Below are 22,269 nucleotides of genomic sequence, written 5' to 3' on the forward strand. Positions count from 1 at the left end.
AACTGTAATAGAGGCACTTTTAGCTGTAACATGAACTAATTTGGATCCTCGCTGATGCGAGAATGGTTACAGATGTGCTGCCCTTTCTCAAAGTCACGGTAGGCTGATACCCTGGAAGCTCCTAAGCAGGCTTCACCGCCAGTCACACAGTCTGCTCTTTTTCTTGCTACTTTAGTGCACTGCCTGTTTCTGCTGATATCTGACAGACATAAAGTCAGGCCACTTCATCATCTGTTAGCTGGCAAATATCTAAGTTCACCTACGGGAAGAAAAGCCAAAGAAGTTCAGAGTCACTCAGGTCTGAATGGAGTTTACTTTTATGATTTCTTCCAATAGACTTGCTTACCTGGCCCTCTGATTGCCATTCGTCTTCTGTCGGCTTGAGGCAGCACGCGGAGCGACTGTATGCCGGACAGAGGAGGAAGAGGATGATGTGTCAGAGCCTGCGATTGCACTGCACTTCTTGTTTAAAGTTTATACATTGTAGGTGTTGGGCTTTACATCACATATCCCACGGGTTATCTAAGCACCAACTGTAAGAAATCTAAAGCGCCTTCAGAAAGTATTCAGACTCTTTCAATTTTTTCACGTTTTGTTACGTTGCCTCAGAATGAGGATGGTGGAAATTCTTTTCCAGATGTATTAGAAATAAAAAGCTGACATATCATATTGTGGCACGTGGGTCGGTGTCTTGCACCCCAAAGACGAGGCTGAGTCTACGTATTTTAGCAAAGCCAGCTTTATTCAACTCAAAACAGTATCAGCAAGGTTATTTATTGTAGTGGGATACAACATTCAATTATACACAGTGACACAGCAAACAGAAAGGGTCGGGGACAGGCCAAGTTAGAATGTTCCCTGCATCACCCATCGGGCGCTTTGCACATGGCAGCGGTCAGCTTGCATTTGTTTCTGTGGCGCTGCGAATCTGCGGTTGCCTTGGCAATGGACAAGTAACCCTCAGTTGCACTTTCGCATGTCGCCCCGTTGGTGAGGGTCTCAAAAGAGTTCAGAAGTCTCACAATATTGACACGAGTATTAGGACCTTATCGTCACTACTAAACTGAAGCCCATTTGGCAGCAATTCCATCTTCTTGGTGTCTGATGCAACAAGCTTCACACACCGGGATTTGGGAATGTTCTCCCCTTCTTATCTGCAGACCCTCTGAAGCTCTGTCAGGTTAGACGGAGGACATTGGTGGACTGCTTTTTTCAGGCCTCTACAGAGGTATTCAATTAGGTTAAAATCTGGCCACTTAAGGACATTGGCAAAGTTGTCCCTAAGCCACACCTGTGTGTAAAAAGTATTCACCCACTTGAACGTCATCACATCTTATTATTATACATCGAATTACAATAATGCAGCCTCCATTGAGCCTGTCCCATGCTCGGATAAATGAGGAGGGTTAGAACATCAGAACTTAAGAAATGTGACACACGAGAGGAGACCATTCAGTCCAGTTGTCACTTGTTTGTTTAGCTAATAGCTAAGCTGTCCCCATATCTAGATTCTTCTTAAAGGTTAGAACTCCATGTCTTGGTAGTTTGTTCCAGAGTTCCACAACTCTTTGAGTAAAAAAGTGTCTCCTGGCTTCAGTCTTAAATTTCCACTGATGTCCTAGAGTACGGGATTCATCAAGAATGTTGCTGGATCTTCTTTATCAGTGCCGTTGAGGATTTTGAAGACCTCAATTAGGTCTCCACGCAGACTTCTCTGCTCAGACTCAACAGGTTTAATTCTCTGAGCCTGCTACAATAAGACATGTCCTTAGCTTTTGAGATGCACTTGGTTGGTTTTTGTTGGTTGTCATTTAGGAAGCTCTGTATCAGCCAATGAAAATCTGTTACAGCCACTTCCCTTTAACCTCCCTAGTATTACACCTGAGTGTCACACAGGGTGTGAAATCAGTGCTAAAAGAGTTAGTCCCGAGTGTTATAGATGTGCCTCATGTAAGTGTTAGACCTTGAGGATTACTCGGGCTGTAAAAGTGCTAACAGCATTAGTCCCAAGCATTACTCAGGCAACATTATAGATACGTCTTCTCCTAGGAATAAAAGTGAATGTTGACCACTAAGATCCACTTACTTACTTGAAGTTATTTCTTGATGATGGCGTGAGCAAAAAAATTGTTGTTGAGACAAACAGAACAGAGTCAGGTAAGTGACCGTACACATAAGCAGTTTTCCCAATGTACCACACAAAAAATATATTCTGACGGTATATATGGTATTAGCATCATTATTATTATTATTATTATTATTATTATTATTATTATTATGCTTTTAACACCTCTGACTGTACTTTTAGTGTTTTGCATGTTTTACAATAGAAAGATGAGATTTAATAAAAAATGCAACGCTTTTTATGTGTTTTCTTGAGAAAATAACATAACGCTAAGGAGGTTAATTTCCACTGATGTTCTCGAGCATGTGCTTCAACCTTAAGCTAATATTGCTGGAACTACTTTATCACCATATTTGAGGATTTTGAAGACATGGATTAGGTACCCACGCAGTCTCTGCTCAGACTAAACAGATTTAATTATCTGAGTCTGTCACAGTAGGACGTGTCCTTATGTCCCATGATGCACTTGGTTGCTCTCCTCTGCACAGCTTCTATGTCTTTTTATAGTTTGGTGACAAGAACTGCACATAATACTCCAGATGTGGTCTCACTAGTACATTATATAGTATGAGCATGACGTTCCTTGGCTTACATTCAATAGTTTTTATGATATAACCTAACAATGCCCTTCCCCTTAATTTCCACTGATGTTGTTGAGTACGTGCTTCACCCTTAAGTTGTAAGAATGTTGCTGAATCCACTTTATCAATACCTTTGAGGATTTTAAATACCTGCATTAGGTCCCCAATCAGACTCCTCTGCTTGAAACTAAACAGGTTTAATTCTCAGAGTCTCTCACAGTAGGACATGTCCTTATGTCCCATGATGCACTTGGTTGGTCTCCTATGGTCTCCTATGTCTTTCTTTGTAGCGTGGAGATCAGGGGCTTCATGTATAAATGGTGCGTATGCACAAAAATGTTACATACGAAAGTTTACACACTCAAATCACGATGTATAAAACCTAAACTTGGCGTAAAGCCGCGCACATTTCCACGGTAGCTCCAACCCTGGCATACGCAAGTTCTCCGCTCTGTTTTGCAGACTGGCGGCACCCAGCATCAAAGCAGTGCTACTGTTCCTGTGTGGTTACCCTTTCTTTAGATCCACATCCCTGACGCGGCTTTATAAATACACTGAAACTAACTGCATATTGTTTATTAGTTTAATGCATCTGATTGTAATTAACCTGTAACAATATAATGTTTCAGGATATAGCCAAAGTATTCCAAATACAATAACTGCTTTAGTGTTGTTCCTCTCACTGCACCTTCTTCTTCTATTTTCATCTGCTCCCGTTAGGGTTTCCACAGCAGATCATCTTTTTCCATATTACTCTCACTGTACCACTCAGAGTATTTATATCACTGTATCTGAGTGGGGAATCACAGCTCTACAGCAGCTGATCGGAAAGAGAATTATCGGTATACAGAATCAAGCACACGCTGCCTCAGCCATGCACACAGTCTATTTGAACTGCTTTACATGAGGCAAACACTTCAGAGCCTTTCCTGTATGGAGCTCGTGTTTCAGAAACAGTTTCATCCCAAGAACTATAAACAAAATCAATCAGTCCATCAAGTGCTCCTTGTAGAACTGTTTGTACTTATAAGTACAATTACCTTACTGTAAACTTGCGATACAGTTATAATATTGCACAACCTGAGCCACTTTATAAAGCGAGTATTTACATATGATGACAATATCATTTTTAAGATGAAATGCAGCAAAATATGTTTATTATATTATACAGATAAAATGTTAACGTCATTTAAATAATCTATATTGTTAATAATTAAACATGTGAGGACACGGTGCCGCAGCGCTAGCTAGTTCAGGGACTATTCCTGCCTCACGTTGTATTCTTGCTGGTGCTGACGCGACACTGGAAGGATAGATGGATAGAATAATTAAACATGTACTATGAAGATATTTCAATGTTCCTTAAAGGTTTTGAAGAATAGGCGTTCTAAGCTTACAGATGGCTTAACGTCTATTACGGAGCTGATTGTGTGGTGATTGGGTATTTGGAGAAAGAAAAGTAAGGACAGGAATTGGGGGTTAGTACGTTTAAAAGAGACAGTACTACTACAATAAAGTATTTTATTGAAGGTGGCGCACGGCGCGGCAAGCATCTTGCGTGAGGCAGGAACAATCACTGTGCCACCGTGTTCCCATGTTTAATAACATGCTTTAACTCCTATCATCATGAAAATGATATCACGCATACATCTCAGTATTTTAATTATTCAGAGAGCTGTAATGGATTCTGTGTCCTGTCGGAAGAAGAGAAAGCCCGGAAGCACGTAGTGATTCACACACATAGAGCACATAGAAGATCAAATACAAAACAAAGCATTTAACGTGCTACTTTAGTTACGATGGGATTTGAGAAACTAGTAAATTAAACAATTTTAAGATGAAGTTTATGATGTTCTGCTTTAATGACAAACTAAACTACGTGATTAAAGTGGAAATTTAGAAATCAAAGGTGACATTTCGTGCTTTTCTCTGTACCCTAATAAGCTTTCACATGACACTCAGACGGTGGGCTACGACTCGCTTTTTCACGGCGATTTTGATATGTGACAACTTATCAACGCTGTGCGACTTTGTAAACTTGAGCTTTCCAGTTTCTCCAACACACTATGTCACTCGATCAACTTCCTTTTGCTGATTATATCACTGTTTAAACTAACAAATAGTACGTTTTTCTTTGCCTCCACTTGGTATTTGCTGAAATTCTTCTATTTTCCCTCGTGCTTTTCCCATTGTCTTTTCACAGAAGGCTGAGCTTAAGGGCTATTTATATTGATTTGCATATTCCAAAGAGGCGTAATTCTGGGAGGAGAAGGGGGCGGGACAGCAGGCGTGTGCATGTGTGTTACTTTTCACGCTGACCTTGATTTATGTAGCGGAAGAACGTGGAAGTTGGCGTTCGCACAGATTTATGCATCTGGATTTTTTTGTGCGTAAGCAGATTTCCACTTTTGTTTGTACGCCATGTTATAGTGTGAATTCTACGCATGGCGTTATACATGAGGCCCCAGAACTGCACAGAATACTCCAGAATACTAGTTGCTAGTAGGGCACTGGCATCAGGAAAGGCCATACAAATCATACCGAAACCTATAAAATATCGACCCCACACAGAAGTAAGAAGAAAAAGAAAAGGAAGAAGAAGAAGAAGAAGAAGAAGAAGAAGAAGAAGACATTGAATCCCAGTGAATTTATTCAGGTAACACTTTATTTTAGGTACTGCAAAAATGCATCTATTTACTCTTATGTAACACGACCTTATCATACACTTCTTAGGGTCTTCATAACACTTTCAAAGCAACAGTAAAGTGTTGCAATGTGACCTACTAGCAAAACTTCACTTTGGCTTGGTCTTAGGTGGCTTAACTGAGACACATTTCTCCTGATATTGCATATTGCGTGTAACACCCACGAATCCTTCATATTAACAAGTCATTTTTCCGTCATGTCGATATGCCACCCTGCACAGAGGTGAATAACCTGTCTACTGATATTTCATAACGGTTAGGAACACAAAAAGAAGCCTTTATTAAGATCTTGTTACATAAGAGTATATGAGTAATAGATGCATTTTTGCAGTACATAAACTAAAGTGTTACCTTTATTCATATTTTTTGACACTGATCAGCAGAAGAAGATTCTTTAAGGTCAAGCTGAAAACAGATCTCTGCAAAGTGGACTAAATTAAGTGTAAATATAAACCAAAGAATAACTGATCGTGTAAGTGTTCACATCAAGTCAGTATTCAGTAGACGGCACCCATGAAAGCCTCAAGTCTGTGCGCGGAGCTCCACCCTGCCATTTTTCACCTCTTTTCTTCTTTGCCGCCCTTTTCAAGCTCTGTCAGGTGTCACAATGGTCCTGAGTGAACCACCTCCTTCAAATCCAACCACACATTCTCACTTGGATTGAGATGTGGACTCTGACTCGGCCACCACAGGACATTCATATTGTTATTTTGAAGCCATTCCTCTGTAGATTTGGCTTTATTTTTGGGATCGTTGTCTTGCTGAAAAACAAATCTCATCCCAAGGTGCAGGTGACTTGAAGACTCCATCAGCTTTTCCAACAGGATTGATTTCCTGCAGTCATTTTTCCCACACAAGCCTTCCAGGGCCTGCTGCAGAGAAACATTCAGACAGCCTGATGCTTCCATCAGTGTGCTTGATGGTGAAGATGGTGCATTTTGATAAAGCGCGGTGTTCAAACATGGCGTTATATCCGAGGCTCAATGTTGGTCTCATCAGACCACAGAACCTTCTTCCAGCTGACTTTAGTCTTCCACGTGCCTTTTTCTGAGATGGCTTGTATATTTTTTCTATTTGCCACGCTCCCGTGAAAATGTTGTCTGCACAGCCTCTCCAATCTCAGACACCATAACTTCTAACTCCTTCAGAGTTCTCTTGGTGGCCTCTCATGCTCTGTTCTTCAGTTTTTATGGATGACTTGACCTAACAGATTTCCAACTCTGCCACACTCTCTCCACATCTTCATGGTTGGTTGTACTGGATATTTAATTTGGCCACCCAAACCCTGACACAGACAGACGCGGGACACAAGTTCAGCACACACGTTTTATTTTGTTTCCTTATTCCTCGTGGGAAACGCCTTCACCCTTTTCCCACCTGTACAGCACAGTCACAAGTACAGCAAACACAGCACAATTCTCTTCTTTCTTTCTCCTTTCTCTCTGTCCGGCTCCCTTCCACCTGACTCTGGCTCCCCGAGTATTGGTGGCTGGCCCCTCTTATAGGGTGTCCAATGACCTTCTTCTGGCAGCACTTTCAGGTGTGGCGGAAGTGCTGCCACACAGGGTTCACCAGTTCCTGCAGCGCCCCCTGGTGGCACCCACGGAACCCAGCAGAGCTGTTCCAAACTCCAACTGCCAAAGAGCCCTGTGGGAGTCTGAGGCACCGATGCAAACCAGGGGGGCTGCCACCTATCGCTCCGGGAGAGGTGATGCCCTGAATAAGCTCTCTCCCCGAGGCGTCCCAGCCGGGTAAGGGTCCCGCCATCTGCCACATCAGTCACTTCCCATGGCTTTTACTTTTCATGGAGTCGCTTGGTGTGTTCTTTTCTTTTCACCGTGTAGGTTAGCCCACCGAACTGATGTCCCCTAAGTTGTCCCTTCCACATTCAGGTGCATTTAGAGTACAATCAAGTGAAACCCCAGACAGGTGATCTCCATTGAACTAATTCTGGGACTTCATTAAAGGGGGTGATTACTTAAGGGGTCAATTACTTTGTTTTACATTTGTATCTAATTTAGAGGTCTGTTTTCACTTTGATGTTAAAGAGTCTTTGTCTATGATCAGTGTCAAAAAAGCCAAATGAAATCCCCAAGTGATTCAATGTTGTATAAACATCCCCTATTTAATAGGCACTGTGCAGGGTTCCATGAAGAGAAAGATTTGCCAAGATGGCTTTGTAGGTATCCATAGCCTTTTGCCTTTTTCACTCTTGGAAGATTTCAAGGCGTCAAGATGACCTCACACAGCAGTACAGGGCCAGCGAGGGGTCTAGATAATTAGATATTGTCACAGGAGGCTGGGGGACAGACCCAACCAGGATGCCTGGAAGGACCGTATACGTCCCCCGGGCCACGAGGGGGCAACTGCCCTGGATTTTGAGAGGACCACAGGAAAGGAGCAAGGAGGCTCAAGCCCACTGGGGCCCGTGGCCACTGCCAGGGGGCGCCCTGGGCCTCAGAGAGTCTGGGAACCATTCACTTCCGACACACCCGGGAAGATGGAGGAAGATCCTTCCAGGGACGCCCGGAGTGCTTCCGGGTGCAAGGGCAGCACTTCCGCCACACCAGGAAGTGCTGCCAGAAAGGTGTCATCGGGCACCTGGAGCACATCCGGGTGGAAATAAACAGGGCCGTCTCCCTACAATCAGGGAGCCAGAATTGGGAGGAAGAGGACGAGGTTGCCTGGGAGGAGTGGTGGTGTCAAGGTGGAGAGGATTGTGATTTATATAAGTGATTTTGGGATTGTGTATTGCCTGTGGGTCACGGGGAAGACATGCGCCTAGAGGTGAAGTAAAATAAAAGTCTTGTGTGTTTTTACATGTACCTCTGAGTGAGTCTGTGCCAGGTTGGGCGCTATATAGCGCTTTTATCACGGTAGATACTTTATTAATCCTCAAGGGGAAATTCACATACTCCAGCAGCAGCATACTGATAAAAAACAATATTAAATTAAAGAGTGATAACAATGCAGGTAAAACAGACAGCAACTTTATATAATGTTAACGTTTACCCCCCGGGGTGGAATAGTTTGGTGGAGGAACGATCTCCTCAGAACGGTGACAGCAGTCTGTCTCTGAAGCTGCTCCTCTGTCTGGAGATGATCCTGTTCAGTGGATGCAGTGGATTCTCCATGATTGACAGGAGTCTGCTCAGCGCCCGTCGCTCTGCCACAGATGTCAAACTGTCCAGCTCCGTGCCTACAATAGAGACTGCCTTCCTCACCAGTTTGTCCAGGCGTGAGGCGTCCCTCTTCTTTATGCTGCCTCCCCAGCACACTACCGTGTAGAAGAGGGTGCTCGCCACAACCGTCTGATAGAACATCTGCAGCATCTTATTGCAGATGTTGAAGGATGCCAGCCTTCTAAGGAAGTATAGTTGGCTCTGTCCTCTCTTGCACAGAGCATCAGTATTGGCAGTCCAGTCTAATTTATCATCCAGCTGCACTCCCAGGTATTTATAGGTCTGCACCTTCTGCACACAGTCACCTCTGATGATCACGGGGTCCATGAGGGGTCTGGGCCTCCTAAAATCCACCACTAGCTCCTTGGTTTTGCTGGTGTTCAGGTGTAGGTGGTTTGAGTCGCACCATTTAACAAAGTCCTTGATTAGGTTCCTATACTCCTCCTCCTGCCCACTCCTGATGCAGCCCACGATAGCAGTGTCGTCAGTGAACTTTTACACGTGGCAGGACTCCGAGTTGTATTGGAAGTCCGATGTATATATGCTGAACAGGACCGGAGAAAGTACAGTCCCCTGTGCTGCTGACCACAATGTCAGACCTGCAGTTCCCGAGACACACATACTGAGGTCTGTCTGTAAGATAGTCCACGATCCATGCCACCAGGTATGAATCACCTCCATCTCTGTCAGCTTGTCCCTAAGGAGCAGAGGTTGGATGGTGTTGAAGACGCCAGAAACATAATTCTTACTGCACCACTGCCTCTGTCCAAGTGGGAGAGGGATCGGTGTAGCATGTAGATGATTGCATCCTCAGCTCCCACCTTCTCCTGGTATGCGAACTGCAGAAATTACATAGCCAAAAAATATTCTTACTCTGACCTTGTAAGCTGCCTCATGACAGAAGGTTCAATGAGTCCGAAGACAAAGGAGAGCTGAAAGGTTCATTTTATCTACCTTATTAGGACAATGAAGAAGTTATATTTTTTTTCCCAGCATTCATCCCTCTTGTGCTCATCTTCCAGTTCTACTTACACTGCCTGATTATATAAGACATGGCAGCACTCCAAGTTGGAGAGCCTCAGCTCACAGCCTAGCGGCCTTCTTCCCTTCCTTTAACCATTCAGGCAAATCTGCTCCAAAAGCAAAGACATAAGCCTTGAATATATTTCCTCATTTCATGAATTTCTCCTTTTCCAAATACATTTTGTTGCCCCCATTGGCTCTAAGGGGTAACTTTGCATGATTTAAATGTAAAACAAGAACCTAAAATGAAGGTGGACTTAGAACCTAACACTTAGAAGAGCATCCATTAGCTGGTTTTAAATCCTGGCCCATCCAGGTATTATAATTGCAGAACTGGTTCCAAATCCTATGCTGCGTCCACACTAATAATTTTACTTTTAAAAATAAAGTCTCAAATTTCACCTTTGTTCACACTACCCTGTGGCCTCATTTATAAATCTTTCAAGTATGAAAATACACGTGCGCCAAACTACAGGAAAACGCATACGCCAACAAACATCAGATTTATGAAACCAGCACACATTTCTATGCAATTTCGCTTTCTATAAATCACAATAATTTTGTAAATGTTCGTTCGTGAGTGCACCATAAACTCCACCCTGAAACAACCTTATATGGACTATGCTAATCAACCTCATACATATGCAACAACAACGCTGCAGACTTTCATACAGAGTATCCTACATGACAACCAACAAAGAGTAACCAAGGACATCCCAGGACTTCAGGACATGTTCTACTGTGGCAGACTCAGAGAATTAAACTTGTTTGGTCTGTGCAGAGAAGTCTGGGTGGGGACATCGTCAAGGTCTAGAAAAAAACCTCTGAGTTTTTACCGGTTGATTCTGGGGTTTGTCAGCGGTGTGTTCTGCTCCTACTCTGGTCAATGCTTGTATGGGCTGGGTGTTGGGCAAGGACGTGGGGTCCAGCGGCTGTGGGGCATCTGTTGGTGAAGAAAGATTCACGGATTTTGACTTTGCTGACGATGCTGTGATCTTCGCGGAGTCAATGGAGGCTCTGATAGGGGCGCTCGAGAGACTGAGTGAGGAGTCTGAGTGTCTGGGCTTGCGAGTGTCCTGATAAAAACCAAAGAGACAGGCCTTTAATGACCTCTTGGGCACGGCCATCAGCAGTTTGTCTGTCTGCAGAGAGAGTGTCGACCTCATCGAGAGGTTTACTTACCTCAGCAGTGACATTCATGTTTCTGGTGACTCTTCCTATGAAGTCAGCAGACAGATTGGGAGAGCATGGGGGGGGTCATGGGGTCACTGGAAAGAGGTGTGTGGCGCTCCAGATATATCTGCAAAAGGACGAAGGTCCAAGTCTTTAGAGTCCTGGTGCTTCCTGTCTTGCTATATGGTTGTGAGACATGGACGCTATCCAGTGACCTGAGATGAAGACTCTCTTTGGAAAATCCTTGGGTACTGCTGGTCTGATTTTGTGTTGAATGAGCGGTTGTTCATGGAGTCCCAAATGAGGCACATTACCTGCACTGTGAGGGAGCGCCAGTTACGGCACTACGGCCATGTGGTGCGTTTCCCCGAGGGTGATCCAGCTCATAAGATCCTCATTGTTGGGGACCCAAGTGGCTGGACCAGGCCAAGGGGTTTCCCACGTAACACCTAGCTGTGGCAAATGGAGGGTCATTTCCAGAGGGTGTAACTGGACTGCATGTCTACCTGGGGGATGGTTGCCAACCGGGATCCCAAGTTGTTTCGTCATGCGGTGGGTGAGGCAACGAGCTGTACCAGTGCATGCTCCCTAACTTGACTTGACTTGATTCTGTGACGGATTGAGGCCGCTGTCGTCCTCTTGATCCCTCTGACTCGACTCCAGACACCAGGTAAAAGTCCAAATATTACTTTTATTTGAACAAATACGTGCACAAAGCACCCTCCACTCCACAATACTCATAAATCAATAAACACACTAATCAATACTATATTCAATCCTCCACACTCCCAGACACTTCGCGATCCCTTCCTCCCAGCTCAGCTCAGTGTACTGGTTTCCTTTATACTGTACTGGAGTCCTTTTTTATAGTCCATGACCCGGAAGTGTTTCTCCTTTCTCTCCATGTGATCATGAACACTTCCGGGTCGGATAAAAAGCTCCTTTCTTCAACCCGGAAGCACGTTGTTTCCTCTTGTCATGTGATCATGACGCACCTCTGGGTTATAGGGCAAGTAAGAATCTGGCAGCCTCCCCACAGCGACTCCTGGTGGTCCCCATGGTATCCAGCAGGGCTGTGCATATAAACTACAAAGTCCATGAGGCCCTGCTGGAATTCGGGGAACGTCCACACTGTTGGGAGAGCTCCACCTGGCGGCCTGGGGGTGAGGGCCAGAATATTTAGCCAGCCACCCACCACAATTCCAAACTGGACTGCTACGAAATTGTGTATCCCAAGGTTATTATAGTTAATGAAAACTAAAATCAAAACTGAACTTATTATTTAAAAAAACATTTTCGTAAACCTGAACTAAAATAATTAACAAAACTGAACTGAAAAACTAAAACTAAATGAAACTATTAAAGTAGCTGGAAAGACTAACTGAAATAAAATAATAATTAACTAAACATAATTTTAGTTTTCATTTTTGAATGAATATTCTTGCTGTTAGTTTTTAACCTTTATAACTTTTGACTCTAAAACTGAAAGCCATCCACCACAAGCTGCCCGCACGTATTCATCCAGTGATCGGCGGCTGGTGACGGAGGGTGGGTGTTCACACAGAATTTGCGCTGACAGATTGAGCTGAATACGTGCGTAAGGCCTGTGGAGTAGAAAGCGATTTACAGTACGCGCCACCTTTCTTTGCACTTGTTGAATATCAATATGTAATTCAAACGTCTGAAATTGGAATGTGCTGGTCAACAAAAAATTCAACGTACAGACAGCAAAATCACGAGTGAGTAACATTTCAGTTCGTTTCTCAGGTGCCTGCTTTTTGTTGACAGTAATTCACCTGCCACTTCACACACGAAGTATAGAGAAAGTATAGTGATCATGAAAAAAAATTGATCTCAACATTTTGATGAATCTTGACGTTTAAGACCTCCCCAAGTCCGAAAATAATGTTTTTTAGAATTATGTCTGTGTGTGTGTAAATACAATTACTTGAAAACGCTACTAGATAGATGTATGAAATTTGACATGTGGTTGTTACACCAGAATTGTAGATCTGTATTAACATTTGGACCAAATCCATTAACCCGGAAAGTGGAACTTTACCTGAAAACATATTCGATATTTTTTATTCATGGAGCTGCAGAGTCTGATTTATTCAACTTTACTTTTATAATAATTGTTCCATATATTATTAATTTGATTTGATTTGTTGTTGATGGTTCTTTAATGTGCATACTATAATCATTGTCTTGCGGTTTACTCCTCAAATGTCCATCCCCATATCTGAGTACACGAGAAAGTCTAGGAGAGACCACTCCCGATTTCTGAAAATAAAACGGCACCGATCGAGAGACTGACTAGGTCATCATACAAGATCAGCATATTGTTGCTAACCAGTCACTTTTGCTTTAAAAACGTCATTTAACAACAAAGCGACACGACCTTGTAAAATTCCCAAGTTCCCAATGTCTCCACTGAACTACAGGTAGGTAGGGAAACAGAGTCTGCCAAGTAATGAAAAGCTAAACATAGTAATTTGTTTTTGTATTTAGTCTATATTTATTAATTTATGTTTTTTAGTTCATATTTAAGGCTTAGATAGATAGACAGACAGACAGACAGACAGACAGACAGACAGACAGACAGACAGACAGACAGACAGACAGACAGACAGATAGATAGATAGATAGATAGATAGATAGATAGATAGATAGATAGATAGATAGATAGATAGATAGATAGATAGATAGATAGATACTTTATTAATCCCAATAGAATACCTGGTATTGTGAAAATAATCCAGTAGCAGAATTACAGTCATATGAAAAAGTTTGGGAACCCCTCTTAATTCTTTGGATTTTTGTTTCTCATTGGCTGAACTTCCTTTTAATACTGTATATGACATGCCTTATGGTAACAGTAGTATTTCAGCAGTGACATTAAGTTTATTGGATTAACAGATAATATGCAATATGCATCATAACAAAATGAGACACGTGCATAATTGTGGGCACCCCAACAGAGATATGACATCAATACTTAGTTGAGCCTCCTTTAGCAAATCTAACAGCCTCTAGATGCTGTCCTCCTATAGCCTTTGATGAGTGTCTGGATTCTGGATGGACGTATTGTTCACCATTCTTCATACAAAATCTCTCCAGTTCAGTTCAGTTTGATGGCTGCCAAGCATGGACAGCCTGCTTCAAATCATCCCATAGATTTTCAATGATATTCAAGTCAGGGGACTGTGACGGCCATTCCAGAACATTCTACTTCTCCCTCTGCATGAATGCCTTTGTAGATTTCCAACTGTGTTTTGGGTCATTGTCTTGTTCGAAAATCCAACCCCTGCGTAACTTCAACTTTGTGACTGATGCTTGAACATTATCCTGAAGAATTTATTGTTATTGTGATTGAATTCATCCGACCCTCGACTTTAACAAGGGCCCCAGTCCCTGAACTAGCCACACAACCCCACAGCATGATGGAACCTCCACCAAATTTGACAGTAGGTAGCAGGTGTTTTTCTTGGGATGTGGTGCTCTTCTTCCACCATGCAAAACTCTTTTTTTTCCTTATGACCAAATAACTCAATTTTTGTCTCATCAGTCCAAAGCACTTTGTTCCAAAATGAATCTGGCTTGTCTAAATGAGCATTGGCATACAACAAGCGACTCTGTTTGTGGCATGAGTGCAGAAAGGGCTTCTTTCTCATCACCCTGCCATACAGATGTTCTTTGTGCAAATTGCGCTGAATTGTAGAACGATGTACAGATACACCATCTGCAGCAAGATGTTCTTGCAGGTCTTTGGAGGTGATCTGTGGGTTGTCTGTAACCATTCTCACAATCCTGCACATATGCCACTCCTGTATTTATCTTGGCCTGCTAGACTTGCTGGATTTAACAGCAACTGTGCCTGTGGCCTTCCATTTCCTGATTCCATTCCTTACAGTTGAAACTGACAGTTTAAACCTCTGAGATGGCTTTTTGTAGCCTTCCCCTAAACCAGGAGACTGAACAATCTTTGTTTTCAGATCTTTGTAGAGTTGCTTTGAGGATCCCATGCTGTCACTCTTCAGAGGAGAGTCAAAGGGAAGGAAGCACAACTTGTAATTGACCACCTTAAATACCTTTATATCTCAGGATTGGACACACCTGTCTATGAAAGCTTAATGAGCCAATTTGGTGTTACAAGTAATCAGCATTGAGCAGTGACAGGCATTCAAATCAGCACAATGACAAGGGGACCCACATTTGTGCACAGCCAGTTTTTCACATTTGATTTAATTTCATACAACTAAATACTGTGTCACTAAAAATCTTTGTTCGGAAAACACTGCAGTACTCAGATGTTGCTAGGAAATGAAAGACATACCACTGTTATCTTTAATGTTGAAAGGAGAGTCAATTATTATGCAGGCTGAGAGGGGTTCCCAAACTTTTTCATATGACTGTATGTTTTAAAACACCGGTCCCCATTTTTTTCAATGTTTTTCTCTCTCTCAAAATAGATAGTTGACATATCATATTCTTTTTTGTTCTTTACATCAGTCATATCATACATATTTCATACCAGGGATTTTTCCTGCCTTTCATCCAAACCTGCTTGGGTAGGCTCCAGGTTCCCGTGATCCCGCTCTGGATAAGCAGGTTTAGATAATGTGTATATTGTTCTTAATCTCAGATGCTGTCTCTGTCATTTTGTGCCCGTCTGATGAGCTATTGAAGTCTCACTGCCCCTAGCCTTAATATTACATGCTTGTTTCTCTTTGTTTCCCTCAGTACAGGTCTGCATTCTGATTCAAGACTAAGAGCCCTGTTCTTCCTAAACCCGCGTGATTTTCATGATCACACCTGTCAGAACACAATAGATTCTATTTTCTGATTTTTTATCTTTTCAGGCCTGCAGGTGCAAAATTCTGTCTATAAATTGTTTGTGCCTGAGATGGATTCAGAGATCAATATGGCTGGTAGAAAATAACAAAGCCCAGTATTTGAGATTTTTGTATGCATTCATTATAAGCACATTGTTGTTGGAGCAGGATATGTTATGTGCTGTAGACATTAAGAGTAAAAAACCCTCACACCTTAAAATTCATTTTGTTTTCATTACAAATTGTCCCATTCTGGGCAATAAAAGGAAAAGAAAAAAGTACCAACAGTCAGAACAGATTTGTTGACATAGAAAATATTTTAAAAATTATAAAATTGTGTAAAATTGTTCATATTCAGTACCTGGTTTTGATTATGCTTGTTTTTATCAGACAAAAACAAAACCAAATAGTAATCTGGGTCATGTAGTGTAGTAAGCTTCCACTAACATTAAATTCATATTATATCCAAACCCGTTAAGTATACAGTTCTGTCTCATTGTGACACAAAAACTAAACTCTTAACTGTACCATAATTACTAAAACTGAAACTGAAACTAATAGATATAAGAGTAAAATAGAAATGTCTTTGTAAAATAAAAACTAAATTAAAACTAAAAATACACGATGAAGGAAAACTAAAACTAAACTGAATTTCCAAGTAAGGTTAGAAAAAATATAGAAATAGAAACTAATATAAAAAGGCAAAACTATAATAACCTTGGTGTGTCCTGCCATGGACTTGTGCCACCTAGAGGTGGGTTCCTGAATTGCACCTAATGTGTCCAAAATTATAGCCACCCATTCCCAGACTGCCTTAAATTTGGTCTCAAAAGAAATGAATGGATGAATACATTGATAAAAGCAGATTAGGTGGAATATTGTTTAAAGGAACAGGGGGAACAAACAGGCAACAAACACAAAGGGTTCGTTTAATGCACCTTTGTTGGCAACAGATACAGTATCCTTCTTTCTGACATTGACTGGAGCACTCACCTCTGTGCTCCTGATGGTGAACTCCAAACAAGTGTGTTCATCTGATGAGCAATCAGAAGTCTGCAGCTGCACTGAATTCTGGGTAAAAATAAGAACAAAACAAACAAAAAAAAAAGCATCAGTGTTGTTACAGTTTTATAAATGGCCTACTGTACAGTACTAGCATACAGATCAGACCCACACTGGGCAAATCGCAGTTTACAGCAACATTTACTTTTATTAGCTTAGCAGATACTTTTCTCCAAAGCGACTTACAAAAAGAGGTCAACATAACTGAGTAAAAGTCAGTCTGTGGGGCTGTTTTGGTAACAAGTGTTACAGGACAAAGGGGCAACATGGATCACCAGAAGTGAAGAACTCAGAACAAAAGGCAAGCTAATTACACATAAAAACTAAAAGACAGAAATTCACCAAACAAAAAAGTCTTCTTAAGCACATGGATGGAGTTCAGAAGTTAGAATGGAGGTTGGCAGCTCGTTCCACCTGCTAGGAACTACACATAACAAGAGTCTGCACTGAGATTTAATGTCATGCAGAAGTGACATCACCAGATGTCTTTCATTGTCGCTTACTTATCTGAACTTACCATTACATACAGAGCGCACATAAAGATCTCAAGATGCCGGCCTGCATACGCTTCCAAGGATTAATAAAATAACAGTAGGAGGTCGATCTTTTAGTTCCAGGGCCCTGAAGCTATGGAGTGGTCTGCCTGCTACTAACGACATGGCCCTTCAGTCCTTTTAAATCAGGCTGCAGACTCACTATTTCAGTTTAGCACACCCTGACTAGAGCTGCTGATTAGCTGTGCAGACCGCATCTCTGTTGTTAGTCATTGGTACTAAAATATACTGTAAGTAACATGATATGTATAAACTGTTGCTAACCCTGCCCTGTTCTGTTTCTCTTCTTGGTGTCCTCATGTGGCACTTGGTGCCACTGCTCTACTGCCAAGTTGTTTGCCTGCCTTATGAAAAAGTCATCTCAGATAAAGGAGAACTGGAGAATCATTTAGTTCTTTCATCTGATTGGCTGGCCCAGCAGTGGGGGGGGGGGGGCGGCTAGTTGGACGGGGACTCTATATATACGTAGTCTGTAAAGAGTATTCCACTGCTCACATCTAATCATCCATCCATCCATTCATTTTCTGCCCCTCACATCCAGCTGATGAGTACTCCTAGCTGCTGGCTGTTCTGGGAACCACAATCAAGCAGCGCATCATTTTATAAAGCACCATGTCAAGTTTCTTTATAAAGCACACAATATACAGACATGCCCTGTCTTTCTTCAGATAAAAAAAAAGAAAAAAAATTAAATAGAAAGATAAATAAGCAACGAGAATCTTGTCAATGCCGGACTTTTCACTCTGAATTGTAAGTCAGTAGGATCACAGGGCAGCCTGGTGCTCCAGTTTTATCGCAAATGATATAGGTGACAGACTAATTCTCCTCGCAGAAAGCATGAAATATGATAACCATCTGTAAGAAAAGCCCTAGCAGAGAATGGAGCATGAGAGGCCTTAATTGAACGCAGACAAATTGAATGGATCCCTAGAGACAAGAAGTCCGCAATAAAGAAGAGCTCACTCCTCGGCGCTCCTAACCGACAGTAATCACCGAGTCCTTGAAAGTGAAAGTATTGAAAGTGAACTTCACTTCGGCTTCTTTCTGTCTTTTTACTTTCACTGTACAATTCTGGGTGAAATTTACAGTGATACAATATAATGATTCAAGTTTCCTTGTGCGGATTTTGTTATGTTCAGGTATTTTCTCTTGTTAAGTAGCAATTTACATAAAGAAATGTTGTGTTGCTTTGCCTTGTGGGAAAAAGGAAGTGTTGGAATCTTGCATCCGAAATTGAGTTAACCAGTGTCTCTGTAGTTACAATTTGTTGGAGTTTGGAAGGAACACAACAGATTTCCACTGTACCCATGGAGATGGGGAAGGGGAGAGCATGGACGACACATCAAGAAAAATAAAACGGAATCTCCGAATGTAAGAGATCGAGTCAGCACTGACTAATTGTTGAATGAATAAAAGAAAGTATTGGAAAAACTGCATATAGAGAAGATTCTACATCCATTTCCATATATATATATATATATACAGTATAATGTGTGTACATATATCCATCCATCCATTATCCAACCCACTATATCCCAACCACAGGGTCACGGGGGTCTGCTGGATCCACTCCCAGCCAACACAGGGCACAAGGCAGGAAACAAACCCCGGGCAGGGCGCCAGCCCACCGCAATATATATATATATATATATATATATATATATATATATATATATATATATATATATATATATATATATATATATATATATATATATATGACGTCCGAGGTTCGATTCCCGAGAGGGAGTGCAGTGGAGTGTGTACACCTGATGAGCCCAGAATGAGGGCGAAACACGTGTCGTGTACTCTATGCAATTATTTGACAGTAAACTATTTCAACCATTCTATGATCTTCTCCTCACAAACTGAGGGCACCGTGGCGGATGTTAGCAGATTGCTGGCCAACCACAAGCGTTACCTGGTAGGTAACCACCCATACAATCAGATTGTGACACAGACTACGAATGCCGTGAATGTAATTACCCCGATCTACATGCTGTCAAATAAACGAACCACACGCCATGGCGCAACGTTAGGGGCATCGCCTCTGACGCTGACATCCGAGGTTCGATTCCCGAGAGGGAGTGCAGTGGAGTGTGTACACCTGATGAGCCCAGAATGAGGGCGAAACACGTGTCGTGTACTCTTAGCATTATTTGACAGTAAACTATTTCAACCATTCTATGATCTGCTTCTCACAACTGAGGGCATCGTGGCGGATGTTAGCCGACTTGCTGACCAACCACAAGCGTTACCTTGTAGGTAACCACCCATACACTGATTCTCTGTGCAAGAAAGGACAGAGCCGCCTGTACTTCCTTAGAAGACTGGCATCCTTCAACATCTGCAGTAAGATGCTGCAGATGTTCTATCAGATGGTTGTGGCGAGTGCCCTCTTCTACGCAGTGGTGTGCTGGGGAGGCAGCATTAAGAAGAAGGATGCCTCACGCCTGGACAAACTGGTGAGGAAGGCAGGCTCTATTGTTGGCATAGAGCTGGACGGTCTGACATCCGTAGCAGAGCAACGGGCACTCAGCAGGCTCCTATCAATTATGGAGAATCCACTACATCCATTAAACAGTGTCATCTCCAGACAGAGGAGCAGTTTCAGTGACAGACTGCTGTCACTGTCCTGCTCCACTGACAGACTGAGAAGATCATTCCTCCCCCAAACTATGCGACTCTTCAATTCCACCAGAGGGGGTAAACGTTGATCATTATTCAAGTTATTGTCTGTTTTTTATCTGCATTTTTTATTACTCTTTAATTTAATATTTTTGCTGCTGGAATATGTGAATTTCCCCCTGGGATTAATAAAGTATCTATCTATCTATCTATCTATCTATCTATCTATCTATCTATCTATCTATCTATCTATCTATCTATCTATCTATCTATCTATCTATCTATCTATCTATCTATCTATCTATCTATCTATCTATCTATCTATCTATCTATCTATCATATAGTGCCTTTCATTTCTATCTATCTATCTATCTATCTATCTATCTATCTATCTATCTATCTATCTATCTATCTATCTATCTATCTATCTATCTATCTATCTATCTATCTATCTATCTATCTATCTATCATATAGTGCCTTTCATTTCTATCTATCTATCTATCTATCTATCTATCTATCTATCTATCTATCTATCTATCTATCTATCTATCTATCTATCTATCTATCTATCTATCTATCTATCTATCTATCTATCTATCTATCTACACTCAGATTGTCATTCAGACTACGAATGCCGTGAATATATATATATATATATATATATATATATATATATATATATATATATATATATATATATATATATATATATATATATATATATATATATATATATATAGTAGCTGTGTGTGGTGTTAGGTACAAAAAACAACCAGAAAGCTCCCTAGCAGTTTTACTCTATTTGTGAACCTGGAGAGGCGTCAGCTAATTCTTAAGAATGACCCCGTCCAGAGGACGTGGGCCCACCTTTTGCTTGCTGCCCCACTGGTTTTTGTAAGAAGACACTGGTGATACCAGATATTAGCCATATTGCTGGCATATGAGTCCCACGAAGTCCCATTAATGATTGTTTCAAGAAAATACCTCCAGACAGACAATGTTTTTAGTGAAAACTTCAAGCTTTGCCCTCCGTTGCTGAGGTGTTTCACTTGCACGCTGTTGAGCTATGGCATTTGCTTCGTTTCGGGGTTGTGTTCTGTTATTAGCAGCATGTCGTTATTGTGCAGTGGTGTTTGCTGCACACACGTCTTTCATAGTGAGAAGTGAGCTGAATGCGAGCGTCAAAAATATGTAAAAGCGCATGCATGCGCCATCTAATGGCTGTGGTTGACCGTGAGCAGAGAGGACTGCTCCATGCACAGACAGGTCTTTGGTTTATATGGATCTAATATATATAAATCTATATATAAACTATTGAAATCGTCAGAAAAAAATTGAAATGTAGAGATGTCAGGTAATTGAACGGAACTACTCTGGGCGTCTCTCTCCTAGGAGGATTCATTTTGCTGTCGGGTTCGCCTCACTTGTGCTATCTATTATATAGGGCCTTTCATATCTATTATATAGTGCTGCCACTAACCCTGTTGTGTTTTTCTTTCTCCACAGTGCAGAGAAATCGTCCAGTGAGGGCCGCTGACTCCGCCCCTCCTGGTCCCTGGGCCATGTAAACACGACCGCCCAGAAGGAGGGTCACTTCTTTTCTGAGCAAGCAGAGCAAAATAGCTCCACAATTACCCAACAGCAGACAAAATAGCCATTGTTATTCTAGCCACGTTATTCTGGTGGTCACAGTTTTGGCTTTGTTTACATTTCCGTGAAGGTTATTTAGTTATTTATTTATTTATTTATTGTTGACACTGTTAAGTAAATGGGGGCAGTTGGGTTGGCACCCCAAAATTTATCCTTGTCTGGGCTCAAACTGATCCTTTCTATTTTTCCTCTCCAGACCAAACACGGGAAATTCCGCCTGGGCTCGATGATGTCACTTCTGGTTCTGGGCCCCATGACATTACTTCCAGGTCCTGCCCGGACGACACCACTTCCGCTTCTGGCTTGGATGATGTCATTTCCTCTGTCCAGCTTTAAAACCTCCATGTTTTTGTCTGCTTGCCAGTTCTGTTTTGGACTGATATGTCTGTAAAGACCTGTGAAACCAAATCTTTTCTTTTTGACAGCCAATTTCAGGCATACTTTTTGCTTTGTGGTCTGAGTCCTCCTCTGTAAAGTTTTAATTTCTCCTTGGGGACAAATCCACCTTAATAAAAGGATGTGTCTGTTTGCAAATCTGTCTGGTTGCTATGCTTCTGTCATTCCAAAAGATGGCGCATCACCAACATTTTTAGTAATAAAATGCAATTCCTTTTGCCATTCCAACAGATGGTACATCACAAACATTAACACTGTTTTTATGAATCCCATACCAAATGTCATACAACAGAGACATATGCATTACATGGTGCACTGCAAACGTTAATGATGATTCTGTGCTAATTACTTAGA

At 41.8% G+C, this 22,269-nt stretch overlaps 1 protein-coding gene across 2 annotated transcripts in view; it reads right to left on the bottom strand.

Moving 5' to 3' along the window:
• The window catches only part of lrrc4ca (leucine rich repeat containing 4C, genome duplicate a), a 419,715-nt gene that overhangs the window by 210,016 nt on the left and 187,430 nt on the right, over window positions 1-22,269 (bottom strand). For both annotated transcript variants that reach the window (XM_028793490.2, XM_051923610.1), the window contains one exon: window positions 16,618-16,695. The gene's annotated coding sequence lies outside the window, so the exon portion shown is untranslated. The remainder of the gene's footprint in view (window positions 1-16,617; window positions 16,696-22,269) is intronic.

This window comes from Erpetoichthys calabaricus, chromosome 2, assembly GCF_900747795.2.
Source record: "Erpetoichthys calabaricus chromosome 2, fErpCal1.3, whole genome shotgun sequence".
NCBI lineage: Eukaryota > Metazoa > Chordata > Cladistia > Polypteriformes > Polypteridae > Erpetoichthys > Erpetoichthys calabaricus.